Here is an 18,212-nt window from a genome sequence, read left to right on the forward strand (position 1 = left end):
CTGCCTGCAGGAGCGTTCTGGTCGCTTTGGCCACTCGCTTTCCTGGCTGAATTGATACCAGACTAATTTGGTTTTCTTTGGATGCTAATCCCTCAGAGTGAGAGGAGGGAACAAGGTGAAGTTGTACCATGCAGATAAGCTGGGTAACAGGCTGGTATCTTCCCGAGGCAGTGCAGCTCGGCGTGCAGGTAGGGAAGGCTGCTTGCATGAATGGCCAGGGGTGAGGAACACAGACAGACAAAAACATCTCTGAGGCTGAAAACAAATCAGAATATATAGGTATTTACAAACACTGATTTCCAACACCCCAGCAGCTGTAACAAATGCAGACTTTATGAGATAACCATAATTATAGAAAAGCTTTATTTTTGGTTTGGTTTTTTTTCACCCAGTATGCCAGCTCTGATTTGAAAGGAAAACCATAGGCTCAACTGTGCAACACAATAAACCATGGCATTGAAGCAAGCATCAAAGTGTCCCCTTGGCTGCTGGCAAACAGTACAGTCATAAGAAAAGAGACAATGAAAATACAATAAGTAGAAATAGTGCTTTTTTCCCATAACATAAACACCATAGACATTCTTTTAATACAAAGAGAAGCAGGATCCAATGTGACAGCTTTATATTTGCCAAGTATCATGGGAGGACTGTTAAATACATCCTCCCCAAACCAAGCCAAAGGAGCAGAACGAGCCAAGATGTTCTCGTCAGAACAAAGACATCCCTTTTCTTAGGTCTCAGACAGTTAGCAGGATTAATTTTGCTTTTTATTTATTTTAATCATCTCCATATCAAGTTAGCTTCAGCAAGATGTGCCAAAATATCTATTAGAGCCTGTCTACATAGGTACAGTCCACTGCCCCAAAATCACTTTATGGTCTTCAAAGAATGGAAATTATATTTAAGACTTTTTTTTTTAATATATAACTTTAAAAAAAATTCTCAAGTAGACCACTGAGAGCCAGGACTGTGCAACTCTAAAGCAGAGGGGTTGCTGTCACATGGAAGAGCAGACAATTGTATGTGTTTGAATCCTCAGCCTCTCACAGGGGGAGATTTAAATAATGCGTAGTGGATTTCTTTGTGAAGCTTTGCCTTCTTTCTTTTTTCAGTTAATATTTTACATTCTTTTAGAAGTATTACCTTTACATTAAGCCCTATATTCATATAATCATGAGGGACATGCAACTTTTCTGTCTTGCCCTTCTACTTTCAAGCAAATTTACAGAAATTGAGGCCTGACAACCCACAGTTGAGGCGCTCAGGAGCAAACAGCTGAAAGTATAAGAATGGGGCTGCTCAAATACATTTTTACCCTTCTCTCATTAAAGTTTCATCTGAAGAATTTTTGTGGGAGCCTTAGCCAGTAAAACAGCACCCTTCCCTTTTAGGCTCCCAAGCAGCAGGGGCACAGGGGAAAACAAGTATCAGATACACACAATCTTTCCTCTTATGCCTGCTGTGCCCTCCCAGATGCAGTAATTCATCCTCTTCATATCTTTTAGTAAAAGAAAAGTGATATTAATTATCCTGAAGTATTTTTAAAGAAGATGAATATTGGAGAAGTTCTTACTTATTTCACAAGACATTCTGCTTCCCATGTAAAATGTAATGATTTTCCATGTAAAATTAATGACTGTAATAAGTTTCATTTTAAGGCAGGTCCCTCCTGGGTAACCTCTCCAGTAAAGTCGGATTCCAGGTGAAGCCAATACTAGAACCATATTTGCTTTTATGAATGCTGAAATGGTCCATGAATCTCAAATAGTATTGCACCCTCTGTTTTATAAATATTTTATGTGTTTTTCTTCAGTAAATACATATATTTTGCTTTTTGAATCTCAGGGCCCCTTTTGAGCTGTGTGGCTCTTAGAATGTTAATAGAGAAGTAGCAACATGAAACTGAAAATAAATGCTTTTAACAAACAGGGAAAGTCTATATTTCACCAAGGAAAGTGTGGTTTAAAATAAAACAGACTCCTGCAATGTCTAAATCCTGCATATTTTCTGCAGAGCATGCCACAGCTATTGACATGCTGTTGGTTTTATATGTCCCAGGATGCATGAATTATTACTGTCATTTGACATTTTATATTCCTAGTTCCATAGCCTATAGCAACACTTACCGTCAGCTGTGGCAGACTATAGCAGACCTCTGGCAATGCCTCTTATTGATCAAGCACTGCTCACTGTTTGCCTGCTCAGTAATGCAAAGACATCCTAATTCTCTAAGACAGAAAACCCACAAGTTACTGCATTTGGGATTTCTAGTCCTTTCAAGAGACCCAAGACACGAAACACAGATTACAGATACCTTCTCCCCCACTGGGAGGCAAACTGAGTTATCTCACAAGCTTTAGGTACTACAAAAGAAAGCACATTGCATGGTAATGCTGAAGAGAAAAGCAGGATGCTAACGAAGGATGCTAATATAACTGGTTATGAAAGGGACCTCAGGAATGAGAGAGCTGTTCTGCTGAGAGTCAATGGAGTTGTGCTGCCAGCTTTATTAACTTCTTTAAAAAGGACCTAAACAAAGTAATACAGAGAAAAACTATGTCAAAGGTGCTATGATTTGAGTAAAGGTAAATCTTCCCAGTGCTTACTTAGGTGAAATTCCCCCAAGACAGCAAGAGCCTGAGTTCATGTAAACAATTAAATAGAAATTGCAGATCACAGGGCAGCAGAACATACCACAACAGACCATGTAAAGACCCAGTGCAGCAGTGACTGGTTTCTGGGCCTAGCAAACACACCCCCCAACACCCTCTTGAGTCAAAGGAAAGATGACCTACCCTTGGCAAGGGGCAAGTCCTGTCAGGTAATGCAGCTCACAACAGCAGCATATCAACCTCAGCCCCTTTATTACCTTCTCCCTTCTCCCAGTCCACACTCTTCCCTCTCTGATCTCTCTCTCCTTCCAGGGAGCAGCCATGGCCCCAGCATGGCTGCCCAGCATAGCCTCTGTATGGATTGGCTCAGAGGGAACAGAAGCTGTGTGCACCTGCTGCCCAAGGGGCTCCTCAGTGAGTCACCCATGTGGGAGCATGATGGCCAAGCCCTGGCAGCGCCAGGCTCCATCTCTGCACACCCTTCCTGCCCCAGCAAGTGCCCTGTGCAGGGGCAGTTCTGACCCACACCTGGGACTTCTGTCAGAGCTGTGACAAAGCCAGGGTAAGGGACATGTTTAACTTGGCTAGCCTGAACCACCAGAGAATTTGTGGAAGACCAGCTTGGCTTTTGCCAAGATTCACAGTTGCCCTTCCTCAGGGTGCAGTCCCTGGGCAGCATCCTGGCCCTCCACACTGGGCCACCCTCAGGTCACAGCTCGGGGCCCAGGTGCTATCTGGGACTGACCCAAACACTGCAGGAACAGCCCACCGACATTTGCTTGGCTAAGGACCAGCTTTGATGTGATGCTTCTGTGGGGAGTGTCCATCCCAGCATCCAACGGCACCCTGACCCAGCTGGTTGTGAATCCCCATATGGGGAGAGGGCCTGAGGGCCTTCCCTGGTTCTGGGGACCCATTGAACCCAACTCTCAGGGTGATCCAGATCTTGATCCCTGCAGCCCAACCCCATCAGACTGTGGTTTTTCTCCTCACTTTGGTTGCAGAGACAATGGCTGCAGCACCCTCCTGGCATGCTCTGCTGATCTTCAGGAAAGGGCTTTTCCTGAAGCTATTGCTTTTTGTCCCACATCTTGAGCTCAAGAGTAAGCCTGAAGCACGGGAAAGGGGTTTTCTGCTTGCATTGCACCTTTCTGTTCATCCTCTCCCACTGTCTGATCCTTCTGCTTCCCTTGCCTGTCCCACCAGTGTTACTCTGACATGAGGAGCCTCCAGCATCTTTTTTCCCCTCATTGAATCTCTTGGAAAGCATCATCAGGTCATGAACCATTTCCTCCAAACACTGACTGCATCTGCTGCCTTAGCACAGTGACAGAGTTGCTTATCCAGTCCAAGCTTGTTACAATGAAAAGTCACACCTTTTCAATTTATCCAGCGAGTTTTTATGATCACTTGAAATACAGCAGCATGGCCCTGCACCTGTAACATCTTCAGAGCCACTTAACAGCACAGCCAGAGAGCATGACTCCAGTTGAGCTCAGCTGAACACAGAAGGTGACTTCTGATGCTGGAGCACTTCATCACTGGGGTAAGACAGACTGGTGAGGCAGGCAGCATTTGACTTGCAAAGCCTCTTTCTTTGACATCCTAAGAGGGCAGCAGGGCTGCACGTGAGTTAAACCCTTGCCAGCAAACAAAACATTTTGCTTTGCCAAAACGTTACAGTGGTGATTTTGTTCCTGTCTTTTGAAGGCGAGATTGAATCGACAGATCCTGTCAGCTCCTCAGCCAGCTTGAAGAGAGCTGGCTAATGACAAAGACCATTGGCATTCACACATTCCCACCTCCTTGAAGGCACAGTTCCTCTTTGGTTGACTTCTCCCAGGGAGAAACCAGTTTTCTGCCTCGCCCTTGGAAATGATGGAAGATGCAAACTCCAGGCTAACTGCTTCTCTTCTCTGCTTCATGAGGCTCAGCCCACTGGCCTCACATTCCTGTGGTCAAATCTGGCAGAGCAAACATCTGAAACATGCAAACAAACCCCCAGATTCAGACACCTGGACAGGGAGGGTGTTTGTGCTGCAGTTCATCATCACTAGGGTGGGAAGAGCAGTATTCCAAGCAGGACAGTTGGAGAGACTGCTACAGGTACTGGACAGGACATCCACAGAAGTGGCACAGACTGCAGGGCCAAAAGCAGCCCTTGGTGCCTCATGACAGTGCAATATGGGTGTAGGTATTTAGGTTTAGAAATATACATCCACACACACACATGCTCAACTACACTTTGTATGTATGTATAGGTGCACATGATGGTATCCTACATTTTCATTGCATCATGTGCATCTGTGCAAAAAGATCACAACTCCTGTGGACAATTTATCAGCTGAAATGGGAATTTTACAGCTGTCCAAATCCTTAATTTTTGATCTTTCAGTGGGGTTTTTTTGCAATTTGGAAAGAGTTTAATTTTTACTTATTGACATCAGTGCACTTTACTGAGTGAGAAGCACTAACGCCTACCATGGTTTCCTCTGAACCCTCATATGAACAAGCAGAATTATTCCATTTATGCAAACACCAGATGTAGCAGTTTTAATAAAATCAAATGCCTTTAAATAAAATACTTAATATAATTTGATTTATTTGTAGTCTTGCCTCTAAGATTAAAAATACCTACTGTCTTCCCATGATCAATAATCCAATTTTTAAGGGGCTGTTACTTTCATTATAAACATATAAAAGCAATCCAAGCTACTAAAACCATGTATACAGACACATTGTAAAAGCCAAACTACTTTTTACCCAGCAGGCAAAAAAAGAGACATAAACAGGTCTGAATTGTTGCAGACATAAATATTTTAGACAGACTAGAAAAACCTTTGGGAATTTGAGACTGTAATTAAGCCCCTTAGCAGACCATTCAGTAAACCACAGCCTGAAGGACCCTGTGGTGGGACCCAGTTGTGGAATAAGACATTGAAAGGGTGCAAAAGGCAGCACACCCTCTTTACCCAGGGGCTGTTCACCTGTCACTAAACAGGTCACGAAGTCAGGAATGGCTTCATAGGTGTGCCACAAGCATTCCCTGCTCCTGTGTTCAACATGGTGTGCTTCAGCTGACAGGAGAAAACAGAGAAAACACATTTCTCCTTTGTGTGCAGCCAGCTGAGCTCTCTTCCTCTATTTCTACCTCTTTCTGTCCACCTCATTCATCCCTCATCCAAGCTCTGTAAGCTTCCTATTATTCCAGACTATTATTATCCTATATAATTATCCTATTATTATTAAATCAATTTGTGCAAAACTATTACTGTTGTAGATGCTCTTTCTCTCATCCTATTGCTCAGCAGGAAGTAGACTTAACGGTGCCACCCTAATTAATGAAAGTTTATTTAAGAACAGCTCAAACCCACTAAAAATTAGTAGCTTGATCCCACAGACCTGTACTCAAGCCTTCAGCCTCCAGCCTGGATTGATCACTGTGGTGTCCAAGAAAGTGCTCTTGGCAGACTCCACACTGTCTCGGATGAATCTTTACATACATTAGTTGCATTAAATAAATCATTATCACTGCACCAAACTACCTTCTGGCCTCATCACATGTTAAAGTTTCAGGACCTGCTTGGGACTACCCTGCATTGCTGATATCTGTGAAAGTGCCATCCCCAGAGTCACCCTGAGCCAGACACTGCAGTCAGGCTCACTCAGCAACTTGGAAGCACAACAGTATTTCTAACGTCCCAGAAACAATTACTGCATCATCTCTCTTTATGGCTTTCCTGGAATATTCTTTATGTTCTTTGGTTTGTACAAAGCACTGTATCTAGGATGTTAACTCTTCGTGCTCAGACCCGATGGGTTATTCATGGACTTCCTCTTAAACATGACTTTAAAATTGCATTGATGATGAGGAAAGCAAAGCACAAATTGTGATCAGAGCTTTTATCAGATCTCTACTCTTTGTGTGAGGGTAGGCAATATTTCTGATTACCAGAGGTCTCTCTGATAATCAGAAATATTGGTACTGGTACTGGTCTTTCCAAAGCACAAAATAAAGATTTACAGAAAATATGCTCTTAACTCTTGCCAACCCAAGTCCAGAATTCCTTCTCAGCTGGTTGGAAATGCCAAGCCAAACTCTTTCAAATCTAATCTTAACCTAGCTTTTTATGAAGACTGAATCTCAGTGACAGGTCTGTTTTTACTATCAGTAGTAGGACACAACTCCTCAGGTTGCCCTTTCACAAGGACACTATTAGTTTACTCCATATTGAAGTTTATTGGGCTTTGGCTTTTTACAAGGCAACAGCAAGTAACACGTGTTCTCATTGCCCCCATCTGTAAATCTGTAAGAGGGTACAATGAGGGCAGAGACAGTGTATAAACACCTTACAAAATAATCTTTGGCCTTTGATGAGGATGCATTGATTTGAGTCATCTGGTTATCACTGAATCTTTATATGAAATCACTTTATATGAATGTATATTTTATTTTAAATACTTAGCTCCTCTAAATCGCAATCACTGACTTTCTTTTTTCTTTTTTCTGACAGTAGCAAGAAACATCAGCTAGCTCTCCTCTTAGGAAAAAAAAATAAAAACAGCCCAGTGTGTGGCCAGATAGGACATAACTTCATCTTTTGTCATGGTTTGGTAAACAGTAAACCTGCTGAGATTTAGCTGGGAACTGGTGCTTACTCATGCTCCTCATGGACCTCGGGCCAGCTGAAGGTGGATGAACACCAGACAGAGCCTGTGACCAGCAGCAGCTCGTTAGGGCAGCCATGGGCACAGGAGCCCTGCACTGTGCAACTTTTCATTCCCTTGTCTCCTTCTGCTTCTCTCTCCTTTCTGCTTTCTCCCCATTTCCTCTCTTTGCCTGCTATTTCCAGTCATTCCTTTCTTCCCTGTTCCTCCTCTATCTTTTCCCTTTGCTCAGGCATTCTGTCCCTCTCCTCTGCTCCCTTCAGGAGAGGAGAAGTGGGAAATGTTCTAATTTAGTGCTGATTTCTTACCTAGCTAGGGATAAACAGCAAAGAAGTAAGGAAACAACAGGTATTTTGTTTGAAAAATGCCACAGGTCCTTTAGGACTCCGATTCAATCTCTCCAAAAAAATAAATCAATTGCAATTTTAAATAAACATCAGATCACAACTCAAGGTACCACTCCTTAAATGCAATAATGAGTCAGCTCGTTCTAGAAGTTGCCGCATACAGAAAACATTTTGCCAATTATTCATGAACAATTCTACAAAACTAATCACAGCCATTATTTAGAGTGCTCTGTCACATCAACTTTGCAATTATTCAATCCCTTTGTTTTTACATACCTATTCAAACCCTGAAAAGAAAGACTTCTATTAACTTAAGCACATCTTTCTGAACTTTTTAAAATGCAGTAAACTCTTGGTTTTCTGCCTTAAGTCATACAAAGGACAAGGCACTAGGAGCTAACAAGGGTTCTCACAAAAAAAATTAGAGAGACTATGATGCTACTTTCGCATTTTTGATATAAGATAGGGTTCTGCACCTAAGATTTAATGCACACAGAATATTGCAAGTATGATGGCATTTGGATAACAACATTTAGAGGCATAAAATTACAAGTGTACTGACATGTTTTTGTGCTTCCTTATAGCACAGAAGCTGCTGCTCTTTGTCCCCACATCCCTTGTGTCAGAAGCAGCCCAATACTAATAAATCTTGAATACAATTTTGAGATTCATAGCAACGGCTGCAACACCCGGGTGGAATTTATAAACGTGTGTTTAAAATTGTTTCTGCGTCATGCTAGAGCACAGACACAGAAGGAAAGGTCTCTTTGCCCTGATACTGGGCATCATAAATGAAAATAACTTCCTTCCTCTGCCTGGGATGTGATCCCTGGTATGTACAGCTCTATCTGGACGTGAAGGGGGGCAGGTTCCTGACTCTTGCTGAAGCAGCCCTGGGCAGAATTGCACGTTCCTTGTGACCAGTAGAGATGGGGCAGCCCTGCAATGCTTTCTTCTAGCTCACTTGAGCAACCAAAGATCTTTTTAGGACACTTACTGTAAGTATTTATGAGTATTTATGTAAGGTAAGGTAGCAGCAGGGCTTTAAAATCTGGCAGTGCATAGAATTCACAGGCCTCAAATCTGCTACACAACTAAGATTTGGGGTTAGATTTCTTTTTAGGCATTTACATAACCTCAGAAAGTGCTTTGCTCAGAGCTGTCAGTCAGAGACGTTCCAGCATAATTTCAAAAACATTAGGGAGCTTCACACCCAATGTACAGCAATCTGTTTGAATCCAAAAACTAGAACACGCTGTAGTAAACAGTTTTTTTCCTGATCTCATTTCATGTAATTGGGCAGGAAAACTGAGGTATCAGAGGCTTGAATCCTGCCTGAAGAACAGCACAGGGCAGGGAGGGTGCAGCATGGGTTTCAGTACTGGATTGTGACTCCTCAGCTCATCAGACCAATTCCCTCTACTCACCCACTTGGCAATCTGGTGTCCCCAGCTTCTCACTGAGCAGCAAGTTAACCCAGAGAACTGCAGGGATTTGTTTAATGCAACAAAAGCTTTTGTCTTGTGAACATCAGGCTTAAATAATTGTATGGATGTATCCTCTGGAAATCATACTGAGTCTCACAGAGCTTCAGAGTAGCTATTTGGAATCCATCAGTAGAAAGACTGTAAATTCCTAAAGAAAGAGGTCCTTAGCTGCAGTTTCTTTAACCAAGACCTCTCTCTCATGATTTCCAGTGAGTTCCTGCTCTCATATTCTAAAGGTAATACCAAATTTCTGGGTGAAAAAAACCCCCATCAACTTTTAAGATTGTATTAGTCTAAATAATATAAATATAAATATTTACCGTAGAAAATAATTTCCTGGCTTTCTCAGTTTCCTTCCATGGAAAGCCTCTTACACCACACTGTGTTTTATCGATAAGCAGAGGCAATCCAAGGCCGAGAGCCGGGCCCCGCTGCTGCCTTGGAGCCGCATCCTCGGGCCGGGCCGGGCCGGGCCGGGCGGAGCCGCCGCTGCGGGGCTGCGGGAGCCGCGCTCAGCCCGCGGGGCCCCGGCGCTGCTGCTGCCGGCTGCTCACGGCGGCACCCCCGCCCGGCAGGCACAGACCCGCTCCCCAGAGCTGCAGGGCTGCTGGAGCACTGGCTGTGCCCAGGCACCCCTCCCTGCGCCTCCAGGCAGAGCCACACTAAGGCACGGCAGCGCCGACACTCAGCACCAACCCCGAGTAGCGCGGCATGGGACAAACCCAGGCATGGCATTGGCTTTGAGCATGTGGCTATCTGTTCTTTTTCTGCCGGATTAGGTTGTGTCTGTGCATGACAATAACCCACCACCCTGACCACCCAATCTCCCCGAGCTCCCAAATGTCCTGGCTCCAGGTGATCCCACCCGGCTCTCTGTGAACCCCTCCCACCCACCACACACACCTTGTGCTCAGCAGCTCCTTGGATCCATTAACCTTTAGAGCATGCACAGAGCTGTCGTCCTGCCAAGAACTTTTCCTTCCATAGGAAACCCATTTTCCCCCTATTTTTCCCTTCGGCTTAAAGAAATAAAAGGAAATAAACGAAAATAAGGGGATTGTGAAATTCTATTTACTACCTGCACATTTATGTAGGGGAAAACATTCTCACACAGCACCACTCCAACTTCCATGCTATTGTAAAGGTACTGTGCTTGACCCTGGGGAACTTATAGTACATTCCATACTGACAGCTTCCTACAGCACCTAACTCCAGGCAGGGCTGGAATACTGCAGTTATTCCATTCACATGTGTCTGCGCATACAGGTGCACACCTGACTGTAAAATACAGCTGTATTCTTAAAACAAACATGTTCAAATTGCATCATATCAACGGAGTATCTTTTGGCTTGAAAAAAGAGTAATCGATTTTATATCCCTTATCAATCATGATATCTAAATTTGGAGCATCCAGATAGTTTACTCACTGATTTCTCAGTGAGCCTCCTGTATTTTCAACAGTATTTTTCAACCCCAACACCGAGTGGAAGAGCAAGTCATGATCCCACATGTTAAAAACAAGAGCAATTGCTCACGTACCCTGTGCAGCAGAGCTGCCATTCCACTGGGGAAAGCCTGACAGCCTGCAGCTCTCGTGCAGGCAAGACTCCCACAGAGGGGAGCATGACTGCATGTCCCTAACACTGTCACACCAGTCTCACTGTCTGGGGACAGGCTTTTCTGCATTGACAGCCCTGAGGTATTTTGTTGTAAAGGAAGAAAAATGGCTAAAACACCAAACTTCCCAAAAGCTGTCAATAATATTAAGAATAATAAGTCAGATCAGCATGTTTTGGTTTTCTATATAAGGGTATGTTAAACTATCAAAGGATCATAGATCTCTGTCTTCCAAAGAGAGTCAGGTGATGGCTCTTCCCATATGTCAGATTATATGGGGATTTTCATATTCTAATACTTGTGCTATATGTGTATGTTTTAATGTCCTTTTTGAAATGCTGCAATTGAGGCTCTAATTGGGGTGGCCCAACTCTCAGACCTGTTTCAGCCAATGCTCATATAATATCACAAACTCAGCAGGGTTGCCCTGCATTTAGACTGCTTTAAGAAACTTTGGTTCCCATTTTCCACGCTGTTCTGTCTTTTCCCCACTTTTACCTTGGCACAGGGAGCAAACAGAGCAGCACAGGCTGTAGTGTGCTCCTATACTGAGTTCCCTGAGCACAAAGGAAATATGCAAGAACCTGGAGCAAGGATCTGTCCTGAAAGAGGCAGGTATGGAATATGTCACCAGATAGAGGAAGCTGCATAATTTTATTATTTTTTTTTCACCCTTCAGGAACTCTGAATCAAAATATCCAGAAAATGTGAAATTTAGTAAAAATTGGGTCATCCTTTTCATCATTGTTTTCATCTCCTGAATCCTTGCAACAACATTTTGGAAAGAACTTCTCTGAGAGACAAAGAGGTTTTGTCCCGAGGAGCCACTGCCCAGCAAGGGCAGACCCCACTCGTGTCACCCCCAGGCAGCAGATCCGTGCATGCCACCCCACGTCCTGGCTTTCCCTGACCTTGTGCCCAGAGGAGCCACAGTGCTAAACACTTCATCAGCTCACCCAGGCATCAGCATCTGCCTGACTCCAGACATCCAAGAAGCACCAGGAACCGCAGACATTGCAATGTTTAAATTTGCTAGCAAATAAAACAGTGCATGGCAGCAATGTTCCACATGAAAGGTAAAACTCACAGTTGGAGCAGGCTGTAGGGTGGTGGCTCTGTGCACACTGCAGACTCCATCCTGCTGAGAGGGGACGTGACAGCCGCCTGAGCCTCTCCTGTGGGGGTCAGCTCAGCCCTGCCTGTGGCACAAGGGATGCCACACAGCCTGGCCATCCCCCTGCCACCAAGGCAAGCCACACCTGCTCCTGCCATCGCTGGCTGCATTATTTCCAGCCATTAAAGCATTGCTCCGCAGGCTTGGATTTTCATGTCAGAATCTAGGAGCTACAGAATAACCCTCCAAACCAAATTATATCACCGAGACCCTCTTTCTCCACCAGGCAAAAACAATTTTAATCCCCATTTGTCCTCTAGCAGTCTTTTCCTTCAGGTGCGTGGCCACAGTGCTTCACCATAATTAACCATGGCCATGGCTCTTAGTAGCAATTTGTTTCCAATTACCTCCTTCAGGCAAATCTGAATAATTATCGTCAGTTTTTTCACATTTCTTTCTGCTGCCTAGTCTGTATCAAAGTGCTCAAAGCACATCAACTGTCAATCCTGCAATACTCCAAATAAACCATTGGCTGCCCCTGGTGAAGGCCAGGGTAGCCCAAACCCTGTGGTACTTTGCCCAGCACGGACCCATGGGCATGGACAGAGATTTCCCCAGTGAGAAGTGCAGGGTTAGTGCCAGAGAGCCACCCTGGTGTCAGCTCTGCTGAGTCCAGGGGAGGTGCACACCCACTAACAAAGTCACTATTGCCGGGGCTGCAGTGCCAGCAGGGGAGTGGCAGCAGCTCCTGTCCCACCTGAGCCCTCTGAGGTCCTGACTGGTCCCAATCCAAAGGGTGCTCACACAGGCTTGGGCACACGCTGCCTTCCATCCCTGGAGCGTCTCCACCACTCTAAGGTAGCAGGGACCAAACTTCAGCTGATCCTAACAGTAGTTCTTCCAAGGCATGGAAATGAAGGAAGGAAACTGCAGCACACTGTGGATCCTAATTGCATTTGCTCTGCAGGCTCTGAAATGTCAGTCAAACAAATATGCCATTGCCTTTACTGCTCTGCAGTTGCCATTTACTATTTTACTGGGAAATTGTCCAGGAAAGGGATACTACCTAGAAGGGACCATTATGCTAGCACTGGAAACCAGCAATATTTCTGAACAACCCCATGGGCCCATTATCTGTTCCTACGCTGCGGAAAGACAAGAGGAGCCAGAGCGAGCCAATTTGTGTTTGTGGCAGCAACTGCAGCTGCAGAGGGGATGGAGACAGCCCAGGGCCCAGCGGGCACATCTGAACCGGTGCACGCTCTGGAGCTGGGACAATTCACACCAGAGAAGAGCATGATTCAGTGAGTGAAGAAGGAAAAAACCCATCTTAAATGAGTTCTTTTATGAGCCTGAGTTTCATTATGCAACTGTATCAGAGTTTATGAGAACTGGAGCAAACAATACGAAGATGCAGAACATGTCCACTCTCCAGCTCTATCAGTCCACAAACCCAGTAATTTCCAGAACATGCAGAAACCATGGGGCAGATGGGAAAGCCCCTTTCCCTGGGAACAGCCCCTCTAAAACCATCTCTTATTCTCTCACAATGTCTTTTGCCCTCCAGAGAGCTCAATTCCTGCTATAGGCAGCTCCTTGATATTTAACTACCACTCTCCTAGACTTTGAGTGAGTGATTGAGATACTTAATATGCAGAATCATTCTGAATCACCCCATTTTACCACTGCTTTTTTTCTCCTCCAAGTCAAAAAAGCATAACAAAGGCTACTCAGCCCACTTCTGCTTACTGTAATTCCCCACCTGCTCCGCACAAAGAAACACAGATCTACCTGGACCAGATCCCATTGACTTCTAAGCACAGCTCAGTCTGTCTGTCTTTCCCGCTCTTCAGGTAGTTGGTCCCAGAGGCAGTTTCAGACCTACTTATAGGTTCAACCTCTGTGGGTAGGGTGAGCAGGGGCCGTGCCCAGCACAAATGAGGAGGAAACTATCCACTGCCAAAAAAGGCAACTCCCACCCCTCTAGAAATCACCTTAGCCAGGAAAACGTGTGCCCTTCACACCAGCACCTGTGAAGGCTTCCTGTCTGCAGAAGGTTCAGCAACCGTTTCATTTCTGCTATTTTTTGGTTTTCATCATGCTGTCTCTGGCACTGAAAGCACAAGCGGATCAATGCTCAATGCTTGTGTCAGGGCACCCTGTCCCTGCTACTGAGACACTGAAAAGGCCACCCCGTGTCCTGCAAGCAGGGGACAGGAACAGGACAGCACCAGCAGTGCTGTGGCTGCTCTCTGGCACAGGGATGGCTGATCTGCTGCGGGCTGGCAGCTGCATTCTCTGCCTCACACGGATGTACACCATGAGCATTCACAGTCCCTTCCTAATTCTTTGCATACTTTTTTGGCTCTAGGTATAGTTTCTGCAGGCATCCAAGCTGAATGAATACTAATTTTTTTTTCATTTAAAACAAAACAAGTGCCATGTTTTATCACCCCTTTGTCTCTCAGATTGGATTTCTTAAATTCACATGGGTTACGCAATTTCATAAACCACATTGGCCGCAGTAAGCTGCATTGGAATCATCATTTAGAGAAGTGAAGATTTAATTTCATGGTGGAATTAAGGTTGACATTTCCTTTTTATTTACACTACACCAAGGATTAATAAGGTTACTATAACCTTAATCTTTGATAGCTCAACAATAGAATACTCCAGGATTACCGCAAAAGCTGGATTTTAACTCTTTTAATCCCATTATTGTTGATAACCTTATCAACACTGTGCTCCACCACAGAGGTGGAGTGGAAGGATCTCAGACTCTGAAATTCCTTACCATGGAGCAACACTCGTAGTTTAAAGAGAAGAGCCAGAGGCAGTTGCTTGGTTGATGCCTGCAGTGAGGTTCACAGTTTGCAGTAGGGCTGCAATGCTGCCTTTAAGCGCCTTGTCAGAGATCTTTGCCAAGAAAAACATTGGTCCAGTGGCATATGTTGGTGGAGCAATGCAAGGTTGCTCTAATTCCCTTACTTTGTTTTTCCCTCCTCCCATGCGACAACTACTCCAAGAATCAGACTGCCAGTCTGGCAAGTTGAGATCCAGAAACTTACTGCTAATTACCATGTTTACAATTCCCAACCTGTCTGTTGGTGCCAACAATCAAACCGCATCCTCTTGAGTGCACCAAAAGACACTTGCTGGCAGTAGTTTCCTAAGGTTCCAGGCTGGCTACATTAATTACTGTTAACTTAATTTTTGGGTATTGAAAAGCAGCTTTAATTAGCGATTCCATGGATCAAAATCATCCTTTTATGAGTTTCAAGGAATAGCAGCTTGATTTATAGACTACTTACCAATCTATGAGTCTTCTATTTGGAAATACAAGTGGTAATAAATTTCTATGTGGCCTGATAAATAAGGTAGGCAGAGGTTCAGTAAAAATCACACCAGGAAACAAAAGGTTATGCCTACCCTTTGAAGTAAAAGAAGCAGCTCTAAAAAGGCAGGTTGAATATATTTTATCATCCTCAGTAAAGATTTGACTGCACAGAACAAACCCCATTCTGAAGGTATATCACTGAATCAAAGTATTTAATGAATTAAAAGAAAAAGTATGCATTTTATGAACTCAGTGAAAGAGAGCCCAAACTCAAATAACTGCAGGACACAGCCTGAGCAGAGAGGGTCTCCTTTGAGCCCTGTGAGTCCTAGCCTGAGATTCCTGAAAGCCATCTGACTGCTCATCCGGGATTCCTTTTTGTTGAGCACACACTTCAACCCTGCCAGAGTCAGCAGAGCACAGAGGGCTGTGCAGTACCTGGGAACAGGCTGCCTGCTAGAGGTCTGTGCCTGGGACCATGGCTGTAGAGCCCACCCAATGCCCTCAATTCCCCACCCCTAGCAATAAATTTCTAACCTGGATTTTCCATGGCAATGGGATTCAATCTCCATGATGCCGGCTTTAAAATGTTGGTCAGTTGATAAGAACTGTGATACACTGAAGATGCTTTTCTCTGCCTGGCATGGAGCTAAAAGACAGAGAGCAGAGCTACCCCAAGCTCTGCCCAGATGCAGCTTGGTGCTGCTGGGGTGGACGGGCTGCTGGCCACAGCACAAGGCTGCTCTGGTCACTCTGGCAGCATGTGGATGCTGCTGCAGCCAATGCCTGTCTGTGCTGAGACTACAGTCAGTCTCATCTCTTAGGGGTACTTATATCTGCTCATAATAACACTGGTCCTACCCAGCTTATGTAAAGATAGGCCTAGGTGTCTGATTTAAAGCCCCTTTTTCTAAAAACTTGTCTAACTGGTGGCCTAACAGGTTACAGTGAGACTGTCTTTTCTGCCGTGCAGCAGATTCTCCACCATCTCACCAAGACCCAAGACATCAACCAAATTCCCTGCTCTCCTGGCAGTGTTTGACAGGCTGCCAGCCAGTGCCAGGTTCCTGCTCTTGCACCACAGTCCTACTCTGTGAGGTTGCAGTGGGCTACTAAGGAAAAGATAACCCAGGGCAAGATTCAGGCATATGAAAAGCAATGTGGGGTAGGGGAAATAGAGCCAAAGCAGGGAGTAAGCCAAGGAGACAAACATTAAAATCAACAGGCATTTTAACTTACAGGGGAAGAAGGGAAGGAAAATGAATCAGTGCTCCCAGAGGAGGCAGTCTGAATCTACTCTGATCCTAAAGCAAGAGAGTGGAAACAGGCATTTAAGAGCAGTTCATTTATACAAGGCGTACTGAATACACCAAGCAAACTACCAAAGGAGGCAATAAACCTACATCTTGGAGAATGGTCTGAAAGGAGCTGGATTGGCACTTTAGAGCAAAGAGATATTTGAGGCTGCAAAAGCAAACAGCAGCGCACGGAGACACACGGACACAGCTCACGTGGCCCATGCTATTGACGTGTTTTCCCTCCCCAGCCCAGCCTGCTGAGCTTGATTACTTACATCTTGTATAACTTACATAGTCTAAAGAGAGTCGGCCAATTTCCACTCAATTTATAATTTAGCAAGCAGAGGAGCTTGATTCTTCTAATTTACATAAAACGTACATAAAACTGAAAACAAAATAGCTTCAGAGCATATGGGCAAAGTACACAAGAGCCACAGAGGAAAGCAGGAGTGAAGAAGGATATGGAGCAAAAGCACTGTCTGGATTGTGCTCTGCTAAGGAGTTCTGAGTACCTTATTTATGATAAATATCTCATAGACAAGCCAGATTTCATCATCACAGATGATGTTGGTGGACAATCGGCACACAGACATACCTAACCAATGCCATAACGCTGAATGGGGCTTTTTTACTGCATCCATCTTTTTCTTGGTAAAGAAATATTGTTGAAAACCTTCTGCAACAACAGGGCAAGACAGCATCAGTGTGTATGAAGGTAGAACTGCCTTCCTCCCATTCTCTCTTGGACATGTCTTTTTCTCATGAAAAAAGGCAGGGAGGTCTCACCCTGTGGGTAAACCTAAGTCAGCATTCCATTTCCTGGGGAGCAGCAGCTCTTGTAACCATTTCTCCTGCGTTCCTCCTCCATGACTGCCAGGTTCTGGCAGAGCCAGAGAAGGCATTCTCTGAGTGGAGACACCACCTGCCAAGTGTGGAAGCTGGTATTCCTCCCGTGGCATGGTAGGCTCCAAATCGTGCCTCTCTTCTCCATTTGCCTGAGGAGTCATCCTGGGTACTAACAATAGACTCCATGGAGGCTGGTGGAGCTCAGGCTGCCTCACCAACTTCTGTCTGAATTCAGTCATTTCCAGTGAGCAATGTATAAATAGATGCTGCCTCATTATTGATGTATATTGTGCAAAGGGTTTAGCCAGGGATGAAGCTTGCCTGCTTTCCTTTTATGGATGAAAAGCGGGATCCCAGAGCCTTTATGTGAGATCTCTGCACATGTCAATCAAACCACACTGGGAGGAAGATTCTGTGCTCTTAGGTCCATGTTAAATGGCAGCCACATGGCCACAAGTCCATGGGAACAAAATGCATGTGTGTGCACATGTGTATAGGCACATTCACAAATATGCACAACAAAACCAAATGAAAAAAGAATTCTAATGGTCGCAGCCTAATTTTTCCATTCCTTTTCAAATCCCAAGACCGGGCTGTAGTCCGGGCCACTCTGACACAAATCTCATTTGACATCGTTATAAACCACTGATTTACACTAATGGAAGAGTTAGCCTCTGATTTAGGAAGCAGACCTTAGCAGCTGGCCCAAGCCTGAGCATCTCAGCCCTGCAGTCTGGCTGTAGCACATTGATACTTGCCAGCTAAATTTGATCATGAACTCTAGTGAAGGCAAGATATCGATATTTCAGAAAGCCATTCTTCACACTTCTGAGCAGCAAACGGCCCATCACTAAGAAGGCCAGACCCTTGTCAGCATGAGCTGACT

The 18,212-nt window shown here is 44.7% G+C and overlaps 1 protein-coding gene across 1 annotated transcript in view; it reads right to left on the bottom strand.

Annotated features, from left to right (window-relative positions):
* Positions 1–346: 346 nt before the first annotated feature.
* The window catches only part of LOC102071098 (uncharacterized), a 31,687-nt gene continuing 13,821 nt past the window's right edge, over positions 347–18,212 (bottom strand). The window contains exon 5 of the mRNA XM_074545522.1: positions 347–4,592. The gene's annotated coding sequence lies outside the window, so the exon portion shown is untranslated. The remainder of the gene's footprint in view (positions 4,593–18,212) is intronic.

This window comes from Zonotrichia albicollis, chromosome 8 (assembly GCF_047830755.1).
Source record: "Zonotrichia albicollis isolate bZonAlb1 chromosome 8, bZonAlb1.hap1, whole genome shotgun sequence".
NCBI classification, from domain to species: Eukaryota; Metazoa; Chordata; class Aves; order Passeriformes; family Passerellidae; genus Zonotrichia; species Zonotrichia albicollis.